Genomic DNA, 21,927 nt, shown 5'->3' with positions numbered 1-21,927 from the left:
AAAGTCCAAATGCTACCACAATCCTCCTAAGATCACAAGGTCAGGTCCGTCACAGTACCCCACCTCTGGTACCACAGTCTGTATTAGTCAGGGTTCTCTAGAGGAACAGAACAGATAGATTGAATATATATGTACATCAAAAGTGGATTTATTAGAGTAGCTTACGGGCTGTGGCCTGGGTAATCCAACAATGGCCGTCTCCTGACAGAAAGAATCAGGTGACCGGGGCGAAGCGCACGTCGAGCGGGGGAGCGGCGCTGCCTGTGGAGATCCGCGGAGGCCGACAGGATTCGTTGGCTGCCGTCCCCGCTGCCGTGCACTGGGTTAAAAACGACAACAAACACCAACCATGAAAGATCCAAGTCGCAGCAGTACTAGCCCAAGCATCATCAATGAAGATGTGATTATTAACGGTCATTCTCATGAAGATGATAATCCATTTGCAGAGTACATGTGGATGGAAAACGAAGAGGAATTCAACAGACAAATAGAAGAGGAGTTGTGGGAAGAAGAATTTATTGAACGCTGTTTCCAAGAAATGTTGGAAGAGGAAGAAGAACATGAATGGTTTATTCCAGCTCGAGATCTCCCACAAACTATGGACCAAATCCAAGACCAGTTTAATGACCTTGTTATCAGTGATGGCACATCTCTGGAAGATCTTGTGGTAAAAAAAAAAAAAAAGTCATTTCTCATCTTTTTAGACCCTACCTCATCTCTCCCATAAGTGGAAAATCCAGCTACGCTCTATTTAAGAAGAGTTCCACATCTCTTCCCCTTTGAAAAATTTCCCACTCTTTTTAAGCGTGGAAGCAGAGGTCCCCCAGTCTCACATAGGATAACTTGTTGGTTCAACTTTGATGTTGCATTAAACTTACGTTGCCCTTGGAGTATCTGAATGTCTTGGAGTAGTACCATATGGCTTGATTATATAAAAGTACCTTGATGAAAGTTTCGCTCTTTAATTGTCACCTAAACATTTGTTGAAATCTGGAAATTTTTATCTGATAAAATTTCTTAGATCTCCTGATTAGGTTTCTTTGAGATAACTTTTACAAGCTCTTGGCAGAAAATGCAAAGCTAGATTCATGTTCTTGCTTTTCCTCAGTGTCATCACTGGTAATACCCTTGCAATAAAGTTCTCATCGTCACTAAAAAAAAAAAAAAAAAAAAAAAAAAAAAGAATCAGGTGACCATCAGTCTGAGAAACTGGATGTCTCCGCAGCCCAAATCTGGTACTGGAGTTCTGCATGAGTTCTAGAGAGCTGCTGGCCTTCAGTCTATGTTGGAATCCCAAAGTTCAAAATACCGGTGATGGAATGCCTCTTAATAGGATAAATGAACTTGCCATTGAGAATTTCAGTGGGTGCCATTCTGTCTGCTGGTTGAGTATAGTCCCATTGAGATACGTCAGCTCAGGTCACTCCTCTGCTCAATACATAGCGTTTGGGGAGGAAGGATAGAAGCAGGCCTAAAAATCAGGAGGCAGTACACCAATTTGCTTCTACTTTTCTGACCAACTATCTGCCAACCTGACACATCTGGGAGGAGGAAATCTCAGCTGAAGAATTTTCCTCATTAGATTGGAAGTGGGCATGCCTGTGGACACATTTTCCTGATTACTAATTGCCATAGGACTGTTCAGCCCACTGGGGGTGGTACCATCCCTAGGTGATGTGGGATTCCCCTCTGTATGCTATGAATATCATTGGTGAATAAAGAAACTGCCTTGGCCTGTTGATATGGCAGAATTTAGGTAGGTGGGTAAAACTAAACCGAATGCTGGGAGAAAGGAGGCAGAGTCAGGGAGAAGCCACGGAGCTGCTGCTGGAGACAGACATGCTGAAACTTTGCTAGTAGGCCACAACCTCGTGGTGATGCACAGATTAATGGAGATGGGTTAAACTAAGATGTAAGAGTTAGCAAATAAGAAGCTAGAGCTAATGGGCCAAGCAGTGTTTTAAATAATACAGTTTCTGTGTGATTATTTCAGGGTTGTGCAGTTGGGAACTAACTAGTGGCTTTCCTCCAACACCTAGGTAGGTGTACCTGGGCTACAATAAGAAAAATAGCTGAATATGAGCCTAGAAGCAAGCAATAAATTGCATTCCTCCATAGTTTCCTGTCCTGCTGGAGTTAACTGCCTTGGCTTCCCTCAGAGGGATTTTGAGCTATAAAATGAAATAAGATCTTACCTCCCCAAGTCACTCTAGCCCAGCAACAGAAGGTGCAGTGGGACAGGATGTGAAGGGCTTTAACCCTGGACCTTGACAGGGGCATTTATTGGCTGACAACTGACCAATGAAAACTAGGTACTAATAGCAGGTGCTTCAGCATGATCCTTGGACTAAATATGTAGTTTTCTAGACTTTGTAAGATGAAAATGGGAGATGTGTTGACTCTGTGCTATTGCTCACTTAGAAGAAACCATCCACTATTGCCTGTGAATTATACAGGCTACATGAATATGACAGCTGTCAGCTTGACTACATCTAGAATCAACTAATGCCAGGAGATGGGCACCACTGTGAAGGATTTTCTTTATCAGACCTACCTAAATTCTGGGCTGCACTGCCCACATAGAAGGACATAGAAGCAGGAAACTTATGACTTTTGTTTGTTTATCCTCATTCTCAATGGGGAGCAAGGCAAGACAGTGGGCAGCCTCCCTCCATGGTTCCTGTCTCTACTTCTTGACTTCCTGCTCTGACTTCTCTCAATGAGAGACCGTGATCAGGGCACATAAACAGAAAACCAGTTTCTTCTTTAAGTTACTTCTAGATGTATTTTTTCTCTTCTAATCAGTGATGGCATTAAAAATGCTATGATAACTGGGTGGTGGTGGCGCATGCCTTTAATCCCAGCACTCAGGAGGCAGAGGCAGGTGGATCTCTGTGAGTTCGAGGCCAGCCTGGTCTACAAGAGCTAGTTTCAGGATAGGCTCCAAAAGCTACAGAGAAACCCTATCTCAACAAAACAAAACCCAAAAAAGAACACCCCCCCTCAAAAAAGCCATGGTATTCTGGTTTTGTACACTTCTGAACATTTAAGTATTTCTATTTAATCTTCATTTTTTATATTTTTATCTTTTATTCCCAATACCTAAACTTAGAGCTTCTAATAAAAAAATTAATATTATAATTATAACAAGGTGACCAATATACAATCAATTTATTTTCTATATTTATATCTACAGTATACATTTTCATATTTTTACATAATAAATTGACTTTGTTCCTTCAAACAGGGCTTCATATAGCCTAGTCTAGCCACTCTTGTAGTGGAGGATATCCTTGAATTCCAGATCCTTCTGCCTCTAGTACCCTCTCAACTGCTAGGGATATAAGCATGGTCTACCACAATTGCCTTTTCTTTTTAAATACATGAAATTTTGTAAAGAGCAAGCCTGACCTCAATACTTACTGTCTACCACACATGTCCCACTCTGACCTGGGTTAGTGGTGGTTTCTTGGTAAGATGCAATAACATTTGCTGTAAGGACTAATGCTTCCTATCATATCCAACATGACTCAGCCCACGTACAGTGGATATTTATTAGCTTATTAAGGCAACCTCATTTAGTTGGGTGTGGTGGTACACAGCTGAGATAGGAGCATCGTGAGTTCCAGGCCAGCCTGGGCTGTATAGTGAGATGCCAGTCAAGAAAACAAAGGAAATTTTAATGACTTAATTTATTAATCATTTATTTATTTTACTGAGATTAAAAAAGCCCTGAGGCATACTTGTTCTATCAATTGGCACATGTAAGAGGGTTCAATAAATAGCTGTTAATCTCAAACCAGGGACACATGACTAAGGTGCCTATTTAACACATCAAAGAGGGCCTGGTCTCCAGGTTCTCCCAGCATCCCTCAGTCTCCACCTATTACAGGGTATGACTAGCATACCCTGCCCTCTGGTATACCCCTAACTCTCCAGCCCAGGGGCTGAGCTGCTCTTCTCCCAGAGCCTCTTCCCTATATGATCCAGACATTTTGGTTACCTGCCACATTTTGGACCTTTGGACTCCTGGCTGCTGTTCCTGGTTCCTCTCTCTCCTCTCTCTCTACAAGGCCCGGCTCAGTCTGGTCATGTCCACTTGGACTCTCCCAGATATCCCTGCCTCTGCCTATATTCTCCTTTTTATCTACAATAAACTTTCTCCTCCACTGTACCCAGAAGTCATGTCCTTCCTTTTTATTTATTTTTTCATTCAGTAACAGTAAATTCCTTTCTCTCTTTCTCCCTCCCTCCTTCACTGAGACATACTAATGAAGAGATACAGTTGACTGTGTCTGCTTCACAAGTCTTTCTCAGGCTGTGTCTGTCTAAGGTAACTGAGCCTGGGCCGCCATTTACTGACTTGTGCACAGAGGTTGTCTGTGTGTAGAGCTTTAAGTCGGTCAATTCTTATGTGAGGATTAAGGTTCAGGAATAGCTTACAAACCCCATCCCATTTCTAGCCTTGCTTCTAAGAGGCTGTCCTTAGGTAAGGAAACAGATACATAAATGTAGTTTTAAGTTATGGAGACTTGAGTGGGATGGGCTTCCCGTTGCTCTACTGTCTAGCATGGGCACTGGGGCTCGAAAGTAGATCCCACAGGGCTCAGGAACCTCCTCCCACTCAACTCAGGGCAATTCCTAGCTCAGTTCTTTCCTTGGAGGCTGCTGTCTGAATGATGTAAACCTCCAACAACCAAGATGTAAACCAAAACATTTTCCAGAGCATCTGTGCAGAGTCCACTGGCAGCAGTGCCGTGGGGGCGGTGGGACAAATTAACAGTTGCTGTGACAGTCTGAGAGATCCCGAGGAGGCACTAAAAGGTACTTAGCACATTGCTAAGTACAGTCGCCCTTCCTTGTTCAGAGTTTGGATGCGACAGTGGTTGATTACATACAGGGGCTACTGTATCTCTGTTTTTGGTGCTCACAGGAGCTTACACATGGGGATGCCAATCCTGGAGGGAGGCATGTGGAGGCTGGCAGAGGAAGGTCTTGATCCGAATGGGTTTGACTTGACCTGGGGAGGACAGCCGCTAAGTAGTGAGAGCCTCATTGTCCACGAAGCACGCTGACTATCTGTGGGACCTGGGGAGACTAAGCATACGCGTCATCTGGGGGTCACCTCTTTACTGGGGTGGCTTTCACACAGAGGGATGGATTTTGCTCTCTGTGGGGTGAATGTGAGAAGTCAGAGGGGCAGGGGTGGATTTCAGTTTGGAGAAGGTGGCTCAAGTACTGTGTTGGAAAGCACAGTGGCTTGGGCAAGTGTGGAGAGTGAGCTCGCTGAGGCCCTGTGAGCTTCATGAGAGATGTGTGTGTGTGTGTGTGTGTGTGTGTGTGTGTGTGTGTGTGTGTGTGTGAATGTCTCGCTTCTCACAGACTCTGCGAGATAGTCTGATTTCAATCAATGAAAAGTTTGATTCATCTCACACCGAATTTGTGACCTGCATGTCTTCATTTTAGCTGTCTATGCAGGGAGCTCCATGCCTTATAAATTAGAAAGGGCTGATGTAAGCATAAGGAATTGCTCTTTTCTAACCCCAACAGGATTGGAACCGGTGGTCCCTGCCGCTCCTCCCCTGAGAGTCATGGGCTGAGAGATCATTGATAGGAGAAAGTTTCCTGCAATGAACAAAATTGCCTTAGGCTTACAGGTGACAAGACTGAGGAGTGTAAGACCCCTTTGGTGGCAGGGGGACCTTGTTTCCTTCTGAGCTGAACTCCTTTACTGCAGCAGGCATTGTGAACGAGAATCTCTGGAAAGGAGCTGTGGCTGGCTGGGAACAAAACACTTCTGGAAGGAGCTTAGTGTCTGCAGACCTTGATGGACCAATTGGAATTTCAGTACTGTGGAGAGATTGGAATTTCACAGGTTCAGAGGCTAATTACTTTTATCTTGGGTTAGATTCAGTCCTCTGTGACAGCCGTCCTTGCCCCACTTCTGAACTAACATCCCATGATAATAAATAAAAGCCTTTTAGAAGCTATTAACTTAGCTGGACTCCAGCTTCCACCAATCCAAGTGCTAAATGTCATCAGATAGCACCTTGATCCTATAGAATAGCTTCTCCATCTTGTACCGGCCTTATAATACACTCACTGAAATTTGCACCACGATAAGCCTCCTCGCCCACGCAGCAACCCAAATCAGATCAAATCACACTGAATTAGAAAAAGCCCAGGTGTTATCATTTTTAAAGAGGTGGTGGGGGACCAGTCCCACAAACGGGGGTGGTGGGTCACTGGCAGGTGGCGTGAGGCCTCTGTGGGAAACAGACAGAGACGCCATGCAGAGAGAGTTTGGGTATAGAGTTTATTTAGTGGATTATGGAGGGGAAAGGGAAGGGGAGAAAGGGAAAAGGGGGGAAGAAGAGAGAGAGAGAGAGAGAGAGAGAGAGAGAGAGAGAGAGAGAGAGAGAGAGGGGACTGGGGAGGAAGTGGGAGATCTGTTGCCTCAGTGGAAGGGGATGAGGAGGTTGGGAGTGGGAGGGGTTGTCTCTTAAAGGGACAGGGTACTCAGGTGACAGACCAGGTCAGCAGATTGCAACACCAGGTTTAATGGATACAATGCTCCGGGATGATTTTCCAGCCACCCTCCCCCAGAGGACACGGGAAAGGAAGACCAGAAAACCACATGTCTGTTTTCTGGGGGGCAGTTTAAATACCCTGTGGGAGTGTTCTTGAGCATCTATGGGGGAGGAGGTCATCATTTTGGCAGGCTTTCTGAGATGCAGCAGAGTTTGGAGAGAGATGAGGGAGGCTGCTTGGGATGGAGCTTCCAACTGAACATTCCAGACTTTGGGTATATGGATGCCGGGGACTCTGGTGAAGCTTCCACCAGAACACCCACCGACACATTTTAAAGCTGCCTTGATTTATGACTCTCTTTGCTTTGTAAAACTATGAAAACCCTGTGAAACTGCTTCCATGTTGGAACAAGGAATTTGGGGCAAACTCATTCTGTATTCCCAGGCCATAGTTACTCAGGACAGCTCCAGAATAAACTCTCTCTTATTCCCTTTAGGATGAGAGCATGGTTTTGATGTCCACAGCATCATGCCCTGGCTGACTCTGCTCCATTCCCAGACACAGCCTGCCCCTGGGTTTGCCTCCAGAAGTTTGTAAATGAAATCAGAGCTGGGCTTGGGGACAAAGTTCAGTTGGGAGAGAGCATGGCTAGCACTGAGGAAGCCCCAGCCCATGGGTCACAGGGACATAGCGTCACGCCTGCCTCACAATGAGGCAGCCTTATGTGTAGAGCCCCTTTCTGGCTACTGGGACCCTGCCACTGTCCCCTCATGCTGTCTCCTCTTCTTCCATGAGACGATTAGCACCGGTGACGCTCCAGTCATGCATAAACTTCTAAACACCTTTAGGAAGAACCAGCAGGGAGAAGGCCAGGGGCCAAGAGAGCCAGTCATCCTGAAGGAGCCAGGCTTGAGATGTTCTTGTAGATATCAAAGGAAATCAGCCTCTCTGGCCCCGGAAGGTGAGTCCACCTCGAGCACCTTTGCTTTTAGCCGCCAGCCTTCCTCAGAATCTCACCCCGTAGATGCTCCGTGAAGGTTGTTCAGATCTTCTGGGAACAGGGAGTGGGGTGCCAATCAGAATACAAGTAAGGGTACAGAACATTCATAGATAAAAATAAATGGCTATCACCAGCCTGGGAAGTAAATTAACTTTGCTTCAAATGTAAATGTCCCCGCGGGGGCTAAAAGTGCATTCTAATGACCTCGTAGGGCCAGATGGAAGAAAGAAAAGCAACAGATCCCTGACCCTGCTCTGTCTTCTTCTCTAAGACTTTAATTTCCCTTTGAACAAAGGGACAATGAGTCGCTGATGGAAGGGAGCCGGTTGCAGGGCTGGCTGTTAAATGTGAAAAGGAAAAGATTGGAGCTTTAGAAATACATTCAATTTCTCCATCCCTGGGAGGCCAGGCCAGAAATTATCACATGGGCTCTGCCTTGGGCTAGCAGCAGTCTGGACTTCTGGAAATAAGACGAGGTTAGTTGAGGTCAAGAGTGTCACTGGGCTCCACTCTGACATGTCTTGGTTTCCTCTCTGAAGTCTTTTTGTGACTCAGTTTCCCTTGGTTCCTCCCCCCATCGCCCACGTCTTTGTTCTCAGTATATCTGGGCTCCCCAGAAACCCTCACATGTCATCCTAATGCCTTACCCAACTACGGCAAGCAGAAGGCTCAATTTGAAGTTGAAATGTGAGTTTGGGGTTTGGTGTTGCCATTTAAATTGTGTTATCTGTTTCTTCAACTGGAAAGTGCTAAGGGACTCAGGTAGTCCTGGCACAGGTGGTTGGTGACAGTGGATTTGGATGCCCCTTATGAGTTCTGGGGGCACAGAAAGCTTTCAGATATAGTCTCCCCTGTCCTTGATGGGATTTCATACACTCACGTCTGGGTGTTGAAAGTAACGACTATGTAACAAATGGTATTGTACTGAATGGGGGCAGGGGCAGGCATTTTTGTGATGCAGGTGAAACTGAAGCAGTGAAGCAGAAGCTACAAAGGATCTACTAATGAGCTCGCTTAGGAAATAAGGACTGACACAGAGGAGCAGAAGGTCTGCAGCCACTAGCTAGACTCGGTGGAAACTGTAGCAAAGTTTAGGGTGGCTGAGGACAGTTGGGCTGCTATTTGCTCACCAAGATAGATCTCCAATTCTGCTCCATTTCCATAACAAAAGGAGACAAGGTAGCTCTAGGGGTTATGACCCCTTTGGGGGCTTGAAAGCCCTTTTCACAGGGTTGCATATCAGATATGCTATAGATGAGATACTTACATTACTATTCATAACAGTAACAAATTTACAGCAATGAAGTAGCAATTGTTAATCCCATCAATAGAGAATAAGACCACTACCACAATTAAAAGGCAATTTTGAGGCAAGCTTTAATTAAATACTGGCCAGGAGGACAGACCCTGGCCAGGTCCATACACAGGTTACTGGGAAATGGCCCTGAGTCACCGTTTGTAGTGGCTTAAGAAGGAAATCCCATGATTCTCTGCATTTCCCATTAGGTCCAATCAGGGGCAAACATACATCCTGCCGCACCTCCATCCCGTGAACCTCCCGCCCATCTGTGATCAGCACATTGGTGCAGATGGGTCAAACAAGCTTGTTTAGGGGAGTGAGAAACACGTGACTTGTTATCTCCCATAAACTATAGCTTCTGCATTTCAGGAACTGTCTGTCCTTGGGCAAGGGGCTTGCAGATCAGAGACATTTTTGTTTCATGGATCTCTTAGGCGTAGTTGTTAGCGTCCAGGCATACCTGGCCCTGGCCCTTGGCGACTTGGCAGAATGAGTCATACCCATGTACAGGGCAAGCAGTACCCTGTCCCTTTAAAAAGTGGAAAACTGCCTACTTCTTCCTCTTTCTGTAAGTCTCTGTTTCCTTCTCTCGCCCTCTCTTTCACCTCCCATGAGCCACTCTTTGCTCTGCTCCCTTTCTCTCCTTCCCCTCTCCCTTCCCTTCCCCCACTTCCTTCCCTTCCCCCAATAAGACTCTCCACATAAACTCTGCATGACTTGTTTGTCCCTCACTGGCTGCAGACTGGACCCAATCTCTAAGGTCCCTCTGGCACTGTATCATAACTTAGGCGCACGAGACTCTGCAGGACCCTCCTGCCCCCCCCCCCCCCCCCCGCCAGGAGCACCAGGACGTTGGAACCATGAAACCCAGTCACTTTTCCAACTAGGCATTGCTGGAATCCTACATCCTGCATCAGCGTGTCTGTTAAGCCTCCTTTCTCTGGACATGTTTCCCATGACTAAGAATACGTCTTTCAAACATGATTTTTTTCTTCTTTTTTCTCTTTTTGCCTTTTGGCCTTGCCTGCAAGCCCCAGTACTGGGCAGCCACAAGTCTCAGGCTCAGAGTGCTGGCCCTTGCTCTGCGCTTGATGAACCACAGAAGCAGCCTGTGCCCTCTCAAGTCTGATCTTTCCTTAATCTCTGGGATTCTGGAGATTACAGGCTTTGGATCTTCCCTACCTCACTCTGGGCAATGTTCCTACCCCAATACCCCACCAATATCAATCCAAATGGCCACTTACCAGCACTCTATGTCCCGATATTTCACAGGACCTTTGCAACTTTTGCCAGTGATCCCATAGTTGGAAAGGTGTACTGTATCACAAGCTCTCTCTGTTCTTTCCCCTGTTCTCTTTGTTTGTCTGTCTGCTTCTTGCTCCTGGTGTGTGATCCAGCCATGTTGAGATCCTCTATTTTGCCACCTGCTGCTGACACTGTCACATCCGCCTCCCAGGGCATCTCACCATGGCTAAGGCTTAGCCTATCTCGGGGTGGGATCCTCCCTCTGCCTGTCAGCATCTCTCCCCACCCCTGCCAGTTCTGTTTCATATGTATGGCATCTCATGCTTGAGCTAAAAATATCTCATTCTGGGTTGGAGAGATGGCTCAGCGGTTAAGAGCACTGACTGCTCTTTCAGAGGTCCTGAGTTCAATTCCCAGCAACCACATGGTGGCTCATAACCATCTGTAATAAGATCTGGTACCCTCTTCTGGCCTGCAGGCATACTTGTAGGCAGAATACTGTATACTAAATAAAATAAAGTTATAAAAAAATCTCATTCTTCAGTTTGTCCTGTCTCTGTTTGCTCCCTGCCTCCCTGCTGTCACCACTGCCATCTTGCCTGCCTGTGTGTGTGTGTGTGTGTGTGTGTGTGTGCGCGCGCGCACGCGTGTGTCCCTCTTTCTGCCTGGGCTGGTGGGCTGGCCTGAGATGCGTAGCATCTGGCTCAGGATGCTCAGGATGACTCCTGTCTGTGTCTGGTCTGCCTGCCTGCAGTGTCTGAAATGGAACAATTAAAATGCTGGAGGGTCCCCAGCGGCTGCAGCGCCAGAAATAAAGGTCCCCAAGCTGTGGTAGCAGGCCATGTGGCCCCAGACAGTGGATCCCTGAGAACAACCAGTTCCAGGCAGGAATGGCACAGTTTCCTGAGTGGCTGTAGCCGGTCACAAGGAGAGACAGACAGATGGGCACACCACAAGACAATGCCACAAGTCTCTGAAGGTGACTGGTCCCGGGGAAGGGAGATACACAGAGGTGGGCGAGAGACAGAGACATGGATAGGCATGGAATGCAGAGTGAAGTTGGATATTTATTTAGTGGGTTATGGAAGGGAAGAGGAGGAGGAGGAAGAGAAGGAGAGAGAGAGAGAGAGAGAGAGAGAGAGAGAGAGAGACAGAGAGAGAGATAGAAGGGGAGGGGAAAATGGAGCGAGGCAGCCTCCTCAGCTCAGGTAAAATTTATTCCTCTCAAAACTCTGATGCTGTTTGACAACTAATAGTTTTGCCAGCTTAAAAGCAGCAACCAAGGCTTCGGCTGCCTTCTCAGTTCTCTGTGTAGGATTCAGGTCACTGGCCTCACTCTCCTAGAGCTAATAGTAAGTCTAGACACAATCTACCTCATTACCGGACTTAAAGAAGAAACAAAACATATTTCTCTTGAGTGTTAAGGTGAGGCCCTGATAATGGGAAAGGAGCAGGAGCCTTCAGGTTTGCTTATGTAAAGATAAAAGCTAATTGGTAATAAAAAAGTGATTTGCAATGCTTAAAAGAATGAAACATGTTCAATTTCTCTCTTTCATTATGTTACAGCTATATTAAAACTCCGAAGTTCATAGTCTTAAGGTAATCAATAAAATTCCGGTAAGCTATTAATCTCTCTCTGGTGGAGCCCCACCACTGTCTTAGCCACAAGTTCACGATGTCAAATTCCCTTTGGTTGTTTTCTAACTATAGATATAAAACGTGCTTTTCATTGTGCTAAAAACATCTGCCACAATTTTCTGGATTTCAACCAAAATCACTTCTGGTAAGAGTATATTGCCATTTCTAATGTGTCTAAAACTTAGGTTTTCATAAACTCAAAGAATTCTTGGAAGCTCCAGGGAGTCAACTTGGACTCACCTTGAAAAAGTCAGGTGCACCCTTCAATTTCCAGGACCTAAGGGAAAAAAATTTCCCTAAACTTTACTGTGTCCTCTGTTCTGCCAGCTCTATGCCAGGTTCAAAAGGCACTGGACAGATCCACAGAGCCTGCACAGAAGTAAGCAGCCAGGTACCCCAGGACATGGCCAGCACCCCAACTTTCTCAAGTCCAAGATTTTTATGCTCACAAATCAGCAGGAAACGGTGTCGAGAACTCAGTGCCGCATTTCCCTAACCTGCCACGCCTAACTCCTCACCTTTCTTTTAATAAATAAAAGAGGGAGGAGTGTTAGCATCCAGGCACACCTGGCCCTGTCTTCTGGGGACCTGGCAGAGAGCATCACCCCTGTGTGCAGGGCAGGCAGTACCCTGTCCCTTTAGAAGATGGAACACTACCTACTTGTACCTATTCTTTCTCCTCTTCTGTTGACAAAGGTTCCTGTCCCACCCAGTACCCTGAACTCTCCAATTCAGTGGCTGGATTTCCCGTCCCCCAGAGGCTCTTCCCTATATAATCCAGTTGGTTACCCGCCTCCCCTTTTGTACCTGTGGCCTCCTGACTGCGGCACCCAACTTCCTTTTTTTCCTTCCTCTCCTTCTTTCCCACATGGCCCAGCTCACATGTCTACTCTGGACTCTCCCGCATGTCTGCTTCTACCTGTGCTCTCCCTTGTATCCATAATAAACACTCTTCTCCGTCAAACCTAGGAAGAGTCATGCCATTTCCTGTCCATTTTATTTCTTTTTTTCATTCAATGTGCATGGTTGAAAGTTGTGCGTCAACCAGTTCTCCAAATCTTTTTATTGAAACTGAGATAGAAAAAAAAAACTGTTGTGTGATGTTTTACTCTTTTAGCTTTTAGGGTGCCTCACCACCCATCTCCCAAATAAATTACATATAAAGGCTTATTTTTAGTTATGAATACCAGTCTTATCTTGGCTTATTTCTGGCCAGTTTGCCTTATCTTAAATTCTCCCATCTACCTTTTGCCTCTGGGCTTTTACCTTTCTCTATTTCTTTATACTTTCCTTTACCTCTTTCTCCATGACTTGCTGGGTGACTGGCCCCTGGTGTCCTCCTCTTTCTTGTTTCTCCTTCTAATTATACTCTTTGCCTGCCAGCCCTGCCTATCCTTGCTCCTGCCTCGCTAATGGCTGTTCAGTTCTTTATTAGACCTATCAAGTGTATTAGACAGGCAAAGAATCACAGCTTCACAGAGTTAAACAAATGCAGCATAAACAAAAGTTACACACCTTAAAGTAATATTCCCCAGAAAAAAAATCCAATGGAAAAATAAATGAAAACAATTCTGGCAATATCTTTGCTGAGTAAATCTCTCATATGTCTGAGTAGCCAGACTTGCAGTCTTCTGCCTCTGTTTAAATTGTTCAAAGTATAGCCAGGAGCCAGGTCTCTGAAAAAAGGTTAAAGGATGACAGAGTATAGGAAATACATAAGTCTAAGGTGAATATGAGTTAGCAAAAATCTATTTGTGGCCAGCTCCTCTTTAGGTATCAACCATAGCCCACAATACATTGCATTAAAGAGGGTTTTTTGCCTTATTAACCTCTGAGTGTGTGGAGTGATTTATCACTGGGAGGACATTTAAGGATCCCAACCTCCTGTGTTATAAGTAAGAAAACAGAGGGAAGCAATGTACTAAATGGGTACTTTCCCCCTTAGAATTGTGGAGTCAGTAATAGGACCCAAGGGAGGCTTTTTTTTTTTCTGGCCAATAAGAAGAGAGACAAAGGTTGGTATTAACTTTTCTTCCCTTTGGAGTTCAGGATGACATAGGCATAGAACAAAAGAAATGGAGGCACTTATCATGGTGATGGGGCATGTTTGTCATTTATGCATGGGGCATTCTAGAGAAGTCACAGGTTGCGTCACCATGCTGGCTGTCATCACATCATGTCAGCTAGCCCACCTAAGTAGAAACCTCTAGACGTAGGCTTCCTAGCCTTAAAGATAAGCAGCTGGGCCAAGTAAAAAGGGAAAACAAAACACTGGGGTAGAATGACAGGGAGTTAGCTGAGCTTGTTCCATGGGACAGGCAAAGAAGTGGTAGACGAAAAAAGATAACAGACCCAATTCCAGGAAGGGCAGAACCCTAAGGCACAGTGTTGTTATTGAGGTGAGCTGATATCCCCCATCAGGATGGCAAGTGGGGCCCACAGTTCGTCCAATGCGGGGCTCCAGGTTAGGCATTTTATAAGCCCCTGGGTCCTCCCACTTTTCTTATCATGCTTAGTTGTCAGATGTTTGTCCCTGAGCAGGCTTTTTTTTTAAAAAAAAATTTTAATTAATTTATTTTTTGAGACAGAGTTTCTCTGTGGCTTTGGAGCCTGTCCCGGAACTAACTCTTGTAGATCAGGCTGGCCTCAAACTCACAGAGATCTGCCTGCCTCTGCCTCCTGAGTGCTGGGATTAAAGGCGTGCGCCACCACCGCCTGGTTCCTGAACAGGCCTTTCATTCCTACCGTCTTCCTTGAAGAACCCTCAGGAAGTTGGGGCTGCTTCTCTGTCTGGACCTTCTACCTTCCCCTACAGTGACTAACTGTGGCTACCTCAGAGCAAAGCACCAGACAGGGCATCGCCAGGCCTGCCTATCATCTTTCAGGATGCCCAGGGGCCTTCCCTCTACCTGTGATGCTGGCTCCATTCTGGGCTTGGCTGAGCTCCAGAGAAAGGTGTACGTTCAAGGTCAACTCTCCTGAGAGGACTGCGTCTCAGAGCAACTTCAATGCCATAATGATCCTCAACACTTATAAGACAGGGTTTTTGAAGGCATTTATAGTAGGAATAAGTGTTTTTCTGGGCACGAATGAGAAGGAAGTTGGTTTAAGCCTAGAGCCTTCCTCTGCCATTAATTTGGAGCACAGCTAACACAGTGATCAAGACTGAACAGGGACTCATCCCAGATGCAGCATCTATCTTTAATGCTGGTGCCTTCTCATTAACCATCCTCAACTATGTTCCATGTCCTGAATCCTGAGCCAGTTATTCTCAATTCCCGTAGATTCAAATGGAGGCAAGACAGAGAGATGGGGGAGAATTTGAGTCGCAGGAAGACGCAGTTGAGTTGAGTCCTTGGTGGAAATACCTCAGACTGCTCACCTGACAACATCAAATTATATCTTGAGCTGAAGCTGTTATGGGTCTGAGATTGTTCAGAGATTCACCAATCTGACAGTGGATACATTTAATAAAGAAGAGGTTTTATTCAAATACTGGTGCCAGGTACTTATGGTGCCAGGATTGTAGTCCAGCACTCTCAAGAGTTGTATATTGGTCAGGGGTTTAAAAAGGCAAAATACACAAGGCTGTCCTGTCCCTTTAAGAGACAAGCCCCACCCATTCCCTCCCCTCTCTGCTGAGGCAAGCAGACCTTCGTTCTGCTTCCAGCCTGAACGCCTTCCTTTCCATCCCTCTCCTGAAGAGACAGCTTCTGCCTCTCTCCCTTCTCCCTACTTCCCCTTTCCCCCTCCTCTTTCTCTCTCTCTCTGTTTCTCTTTCTCTCTCTGCCTCTCTTTGCTCTTCCCCCTTCTCCCCTTACTTTTTTCTCTTTCAGAGACACGCCATGCAGAGAAAGTGGGTATTTATTTAGTGGGTTATGGAAGGGAAAGAGAAAGGGGTTAAGGGGAGAAGGGGGAAGAGCAGAGAGGCAGAGAGAGAAAAAAAGAGAAAGGGGGAGGGGAGGAGCCACAGAAGCACCTACCTCTTCAGGAGAGAGTCAGAAAGGAAGGAACTCAGGCTGGAAGTGGGAGGAAGATCTGCTTGCCTCAGTGGATGGGGTGGGGGGGAGTGGGCGGGGCTTGTCTCTTAAAGGGACAGGACAGACCATTACACTACTTACTGTCTGTTGTCATGCAATTGGGGGCAAGCACATATCCTAACATATATCCTGCCTATGTGTAATCAGGCACATGTCTACGCCTACATGCTATCAAGCACACATCCTGCTATGTACAGTCAGGGGCAACCAAGCTTGCTTACAGAACTGAACATGCAGTTTGTTTTCGTCCATGAACCAGATCAGGCAATCACAAAACCGCCACCAGCATTCCTGAAAGTTCTCTGTCCTTGGGAAAGTGGGGCTTACAGGTTAGAGGCATTTTTGTTTTATAGTTCTCTTAAGAACAGTAATTTTAAACTTTTAGACATAATGCTTACCCTCAGATTGCCAACCAAGTCTCTTCTGGTCTTTTTCCTTTGCCCCAACATATAGCTTCTCATGAAGTCTTCTCTGAGGCTTCTCTTGGTAAAGTACTGTGTCAGACTAAGTCACTAAAGAGCAACAGTGGTTTCATGTCTGTAGCACGAGTTCTAATAGGTCTTAATAATAAAAGCCTGGAGTCAGATATAGGGTTAAATGCTGAACGATCAGAGAGATAAAGGAGCAAACCACAGCCACACCTTACCTCCTTAACTTCCCAGCTGAAAAGAAAGGAGACCGAGCTCCTGTCTCCTCCCACCTGTCTTCCTCTCTTGGCCTAGCCATCTCACTTCCTGTCTGTTTGTACAGACCTTCTGACCTCTATGGTTAACTAGTGGCGAATTCTGTCCTCTGATCTTCAGGCAAACTTTATTTGTTAGGGTACAAACAATATATCACCACAAATGTCTTTATGCTCCATATGATAGCAGTGTGTAACTTTTGCTAAGTTATTTATTATTAAATAAACACATATTTATGATAAATATGTATATAAACATAATGACAATAAAGAAAAATCTACCCATTCTTTGACCCTGTGACATGGTGACTATTTATCTGAATTCCCTGATTGCCTTGGTCTACTTGCCGCATGTTTACAGATCAGTAGCTCGCAGTGTACCTACAACTCAGTTTCTGTCTTTGCTTGTAATGTCCCACTGGTTTGTCCCATTGCTACATGGACTTCAGAATCATATTTAACAGTCATAATGTTTCACATCACTTTTACATCACAATTTAATTATTTTCCCTTTTATGGTCACATAGATTATTTCTGATATTTTTGTTCATTGTCAGTAACATTTGAAACACTGGATACCTTTACTCCCCTCTCCATTGGAATGACTTTTTCTGAATAAATTCCAAAGAAATGGATTAGTGGGTCCAAGGGAAAACAGTTTTAGGTGCTCGCAGCTTATTTAACAGGTTTTGAGAAGGGTCTGCTGTTATGATTTTAGCCAAACCAGCATGGCTGGCACTTCCAGGTTCCAGGGCCACACATGTGCAGACAAGCCCTCAGACACCTAGTCGCCCCTTAGAAGGCCCTGCATGACCCACGTGTGGCATGGTTGCATCACCTACATATGGCACAGCTTTGTGAGCCCTTGCGTGGATGCATGAGCTCTGTGATCTGCGTATGATGTAGCCATATCATCCCTCTGTGCACATGTGCTAGGCAGCCTTTAGAAACTGGATGCTCCATCTTCTGCTCTCTCTTTCTGCACACCGACGTCACCAGGCCTGTATACGTCTCCTCTAATAAACTCCTAAGCAGGTTTGTTGTGTGTTTCATGCTTGCTTCTCACTCATGCCAGGTAATTTCACTGGTGCCATGAGACTCGGTAGGCCCTCCTGCTCCTCTCCCAGGGTTGGGATCAGAACTGGATATTTTTTCCACAACAACCATGTGTTCCATCTGCCTGAGTGTGACCTCTGGCCTCAATTGGTGAGTTTCCCCACTATGGTCAGCTTAACCATTTCTCTGATCCCGAGGAATTGACTGTTGAGCTTCCAGAAATCTTCTGGTGTTCCTAGAAACAGGCAGACAGCCCCCAAGCATGGCCTTCATGCTACAGTTGAGCCCTTTGCTGGCGTTCATCTCTGGTTGCTTCCCATAGCTAAAATTATGATCGGATGACCCAAGGTTGGTCCACCTGCGCCAGCACTGCACACGCTGCTGCTTCACCTTGGGGCCGAGGGTTCCTCGGATTTTTCTTTTTCTTTTTCTTTTCTTTTGAACCACTCATCGGTGGTCTCCGCTGTGAGAGACCACTATGGTGGCCTCTAGCTTCTCTGGCTTCCGAGTCTCCTGGACCGGAGCCGGTCAGACTTCAACACCACGCTTATAGAGAAGAGACGTCTTCCTTAGGCTTTGCTGTGTCACCGCCATCACACCCCACCTGTAGAGAGGAGACATCCTTCTATAAGCCTTGTGGTATTGTTGTTCTCATGGGTTTTCACAGTTTCAGCTATGGGAAACAAACCCTCCAAGATCATCAATCCAACCTCTCTTCTGGGATGCCTTTTAGATGCCCTGAAACCCCAGACCTTAATGCCCTACTTACAGATTCCCACACTTGTCCATCTTGGCTCAAAACTTGGCCTTGTTACCATTTAGATAACCATTTAAAGTGGCCTCCTAATGGCACCTTTGATCCCGATATTCTACAGGAGCTTTCTAACTATTGTCAGCTCACAGGCAGATAGAAGTAGTCTCCTTATATCCAAGCCTTTTACTATCTAAGCTCTAAGTCTAAGCCCTCTGTCCTTGCAAGTTGTTCCTCTGGTCCCATGTTCCTAGCTATGCCATCTGAGCCAGAAGAACACCCCACATCTGCTCTGGAATCAGTTAACAAACCCCCACCTTTCCAACCTCAGCAGACAGATACTTCCCCTCCTTCACCTCCCGCTGGCGCGCCACCTGCCTTGCCAGCTCCTTTCCCTCCGCTCACGCCTGCGCCACGCCATGGAGCACAGGCTCCCTGCCCTCTTCAGCTCTCTCTCACCCCCACTAACTACTCCATCAGCCCTATTGGATCATTCCTCCTCTCTGGTCCCTGGCTGCAGCAGCTGCCTGGCTCTAGCACCCACCTTTATCCCTCCTCTCATACACTCACATGCTGCTACAGAACCCAACCCTGACCAAGCCAAGATGGCTAGGGTACATGCTCCTTTCTCTCTCTCTCTCAGAACTCTCCCATATATAACAAAAACTGGGGGCACATATATCTAATTCTACTTCTTTCATAAAGCAATTCCAATATATTACCGAGTCTTATAATCTTACCTTTCGTGATATTTATATGATCCTATATAATAACCTATTTCCTGAAGAGCACAGGTGAGTTTGGGAGCCAGACTACATGCAGGTGAGGTTCACCAAACTCATGCCCCCCCCCCGGGGGGGTGTCAGAGGCCGTTCCTGAGCAGGAACCATATTAGGATTAAACACCCCAGGTGGAATTTTAGCTATGGACCAGTTTTTGACTTGCCTTCTGATAGGTCTCCGCAAGGCTGCCCTCAAGTCAGTAAACTATAATAAGCTCTCAGAGGTCATTCAAGATACGAAGGAAAATCCTTCTGCAGTTTTGGAATGCCTCACTAAAGACCTGTTACAATATACTAACTTAGATCCAGAAACCACGGAAGGCAGATAGTTACTCATGGCTCATTTTTTTCTCATTGCTACTCATACATTAAGGCTAAACTTAGATGTTTGGGGGAAAGGCCCCTCGACCCCACAGGCAAAGTCTTAGAGTTGACTTTTAAAGCGTACCATGCCCAAAATTACAAAGTCCTTAATCATCACTGTCACATGCTTTCCACGGACCCCTGACCAGTCGAGGTGACAGACTGCCCAATTCATGCTGTCTGTGCCATTCCCTTGCTCCCCAGGACTTGAGAACCATCAGGCCCATGTTTCAAACATGGTAGAACTGGTCACTGGGCCTGAGCATGCCCTAATCCTTATTTTGGTCCCATGAGACCTTGTCCAAGATGCCATAGGGAAGGACATTGGGCAGTCAGTTCTCCTCATTCACATAGTGGGATGGAGACATAAAACCCAGAAACTTCCAAAGTTGACCTTCTAGGTCTGGTTATAGATGAGTGAGGCTGCCCAGGCTCTTTGACCTGACCACAACCATCATTTGTAACAGGGAGCCATGGGTAAACATCATAGTATCAGGACGGTCATCGTTTTTTCTTGGGCACTGGAGCCACATACCCAGTACTGAGGGAATCCTGGGGGTCTACCTCTCCTTCTAGTTTTCCTATTGTCAGGGTAGGAGGACAGCTTTATCTATCTACCTCAGCAGACTCCACTGCTTAACTGTGTTTTTAGGGGTATTTATCTCACTCATTCATTTTTAGTCATGCCAATCTGCCTGGTACCTCTTCTGGGAAGAGATTTTTTTAAGCAAAAGTCAGAGCTTCCATTTCATTTGCTCCTTCCATTCACCTTACCCCAGACTCACCAACAGCTCCCTTCCTCCTCCTTCTAGCCTCCCGATCTCCCAGCTCCCAGCTCTGTGTCTTTTTTCTCTATCAGCCTCTTAGGTGGAACCCCAGTCTGGGACACTCCAAGCCCCTCTGTTGCTAAACACCATTCCCCCCTCATTATCCAATTACAAGACCCCAAACTTCCCAAATTTTTATAATAAGCAAAAGGGTGGAATGTTATGATTTTAGCCAAACCATTCCTGCTGCTTCAAATCCTTTTGCTGTTGCCTCTGCCCCCATTTACTTAGAAGCAGAAATCTGAGAAATTTAAGATAGACTAAATAATCTAAGTAGAGAGAAGCAAATTTATCCTGTTGTAGAGATTATTGATCTGCAAGGACAGCGGATCAGGTAGCATAATCCTTTGGTCTTTAAAGACATTAAACAACTAAAAGAAGCAGCTATGGTCTATGGGACTCATGTCCCCTTCACTGTGGCTTTAATGGAATCCTTGGTGGAGCTCAACCTTATGCCCAGTGATTGGCTGCAACTTCGCAGAGCCTGCCTTTCAGGAGGAGATTATTTGTTATAGAGAGGTGAAATGCAAGAAAATTGCACAGATACCACACAGCATAATGCAGCTGTGGGTTTCCCTCAGCATAACCTTGACATGTTAACTGGTGCAGGACAGTATGCAGGCTTAACAACACAGATTAATTATGACCCTGCTTTTTATGCTCTGATAGCTGCTGTGGGGAAAGTTCTACCTAATAAAGGAGCAGGGGAACAGCTATCTAAAGTTCTTCAAGGACCCTCAGAATCTTATCCTGAGCTTGTTGACTACCTGTTACAGCTGGGAGGTTGCATTTTTGGGGATGTGGACACAGCTATGCCTGTCATAAAGCAATTGGCCTACCAAAAATGCTAACAAATGTTGTTAGGAGGCTATACACCCCCATAGAAATAGGAGTTTAAATGACTATATCTGGTTATTCAAGGACCTTGATGACACTCATGTTATGGGACAGGTGATTGCTTCTACTCTGAGGGGGAAGACAGGTAGAGCTAGATCAAGGACTTGTTTTCAATGTGGCAACCGGGACATTTCAAAAGGAGTTGCCCTGTGGGTAAAGGGGCAGGTAGTCAGTCCAGGGTAATCCAGGTGTTTGCCCAAAGTGTCAAAAGGGGGCCCATTCAGCTAATGAGTGCTGCTCTAAAACTGACATTCAAAGAAATCGCCTTCCTGTGTCACGAAACGGGAGGAGGGGCCTGCCCCAGCCCCCAAAACACAAGTGTATGGGGCCATGAGTGGACTGGCTGTTCCCAGCAGATTCATTCCTCAAAGAAATGCCTCATAATGAACAGCTAGTTGAAAGGATTAAAATAATTGAAAATCAGAGGTTATTTGAACAAGTGGATACCATGATAGGCAAAATTGACTCCATGTCCAAGGGTACTAGGAAATTACCTGAAAGGTTTCAAACTGTTGAGTTTGATGTTCAGAAGTTATCACAAAGTTTTGATAAGGTAACAGACAGAATGTTCCTCTAGGATGGCAATCTACACAATATCCAAGAAAAGTTCAAGGAGGAGATGTTATCTTTGAAGGGAAAGATTAAAACCTTGGAATCACAGGTGCAGAATGGGGACTAGAAAATTGATACCTTAAGGAAATCACTAGAAACATATGCAGGTCAGGAGAGTCAAGCTTTATAAGAGACAATGATAAAAAGATTTGAAATGATTGAGGACATTATTGGAGCTGGTGAACAGGGTGAGAAGGCACAAGG

General features: G+C 45.7%; 1 pseudogene; it reads left to right on the top strand.

Annotated features, from left to right (window-relative positions):
• The first annotated feature begins 230 nt into the window (after positions 1 to 230).
• LOC148119009 (polyadenylate-binding protein-interacting protein 2 pseudogene) lies at positions 231 to 951 on the top strand (annotated as a pseudogene).
• The last annotated feature ends 20,976 nt before the right edge of the window (positions 952 to 21,927 follow it).

This window comes from Myodes glareolus, chromosome 19 (genome assembly GCF_982192425.1).
Source record: "Myodes glareolus chromosome 19, mMyoGla1.1, whole genome shotgun sequence".
In the NCBI taxonomy this organism is placed as follows: Eukaryota; Metazoa; Chordata; class Mammalia; order Rodentia; family Cricetidae; genus Myodes; species Myodes glareolus.
The sequence above is the reverse complement of the archived record's forward strand: the minus strand, read 5'-3'. Positions and strand labels throughout refer to the sequence as shown.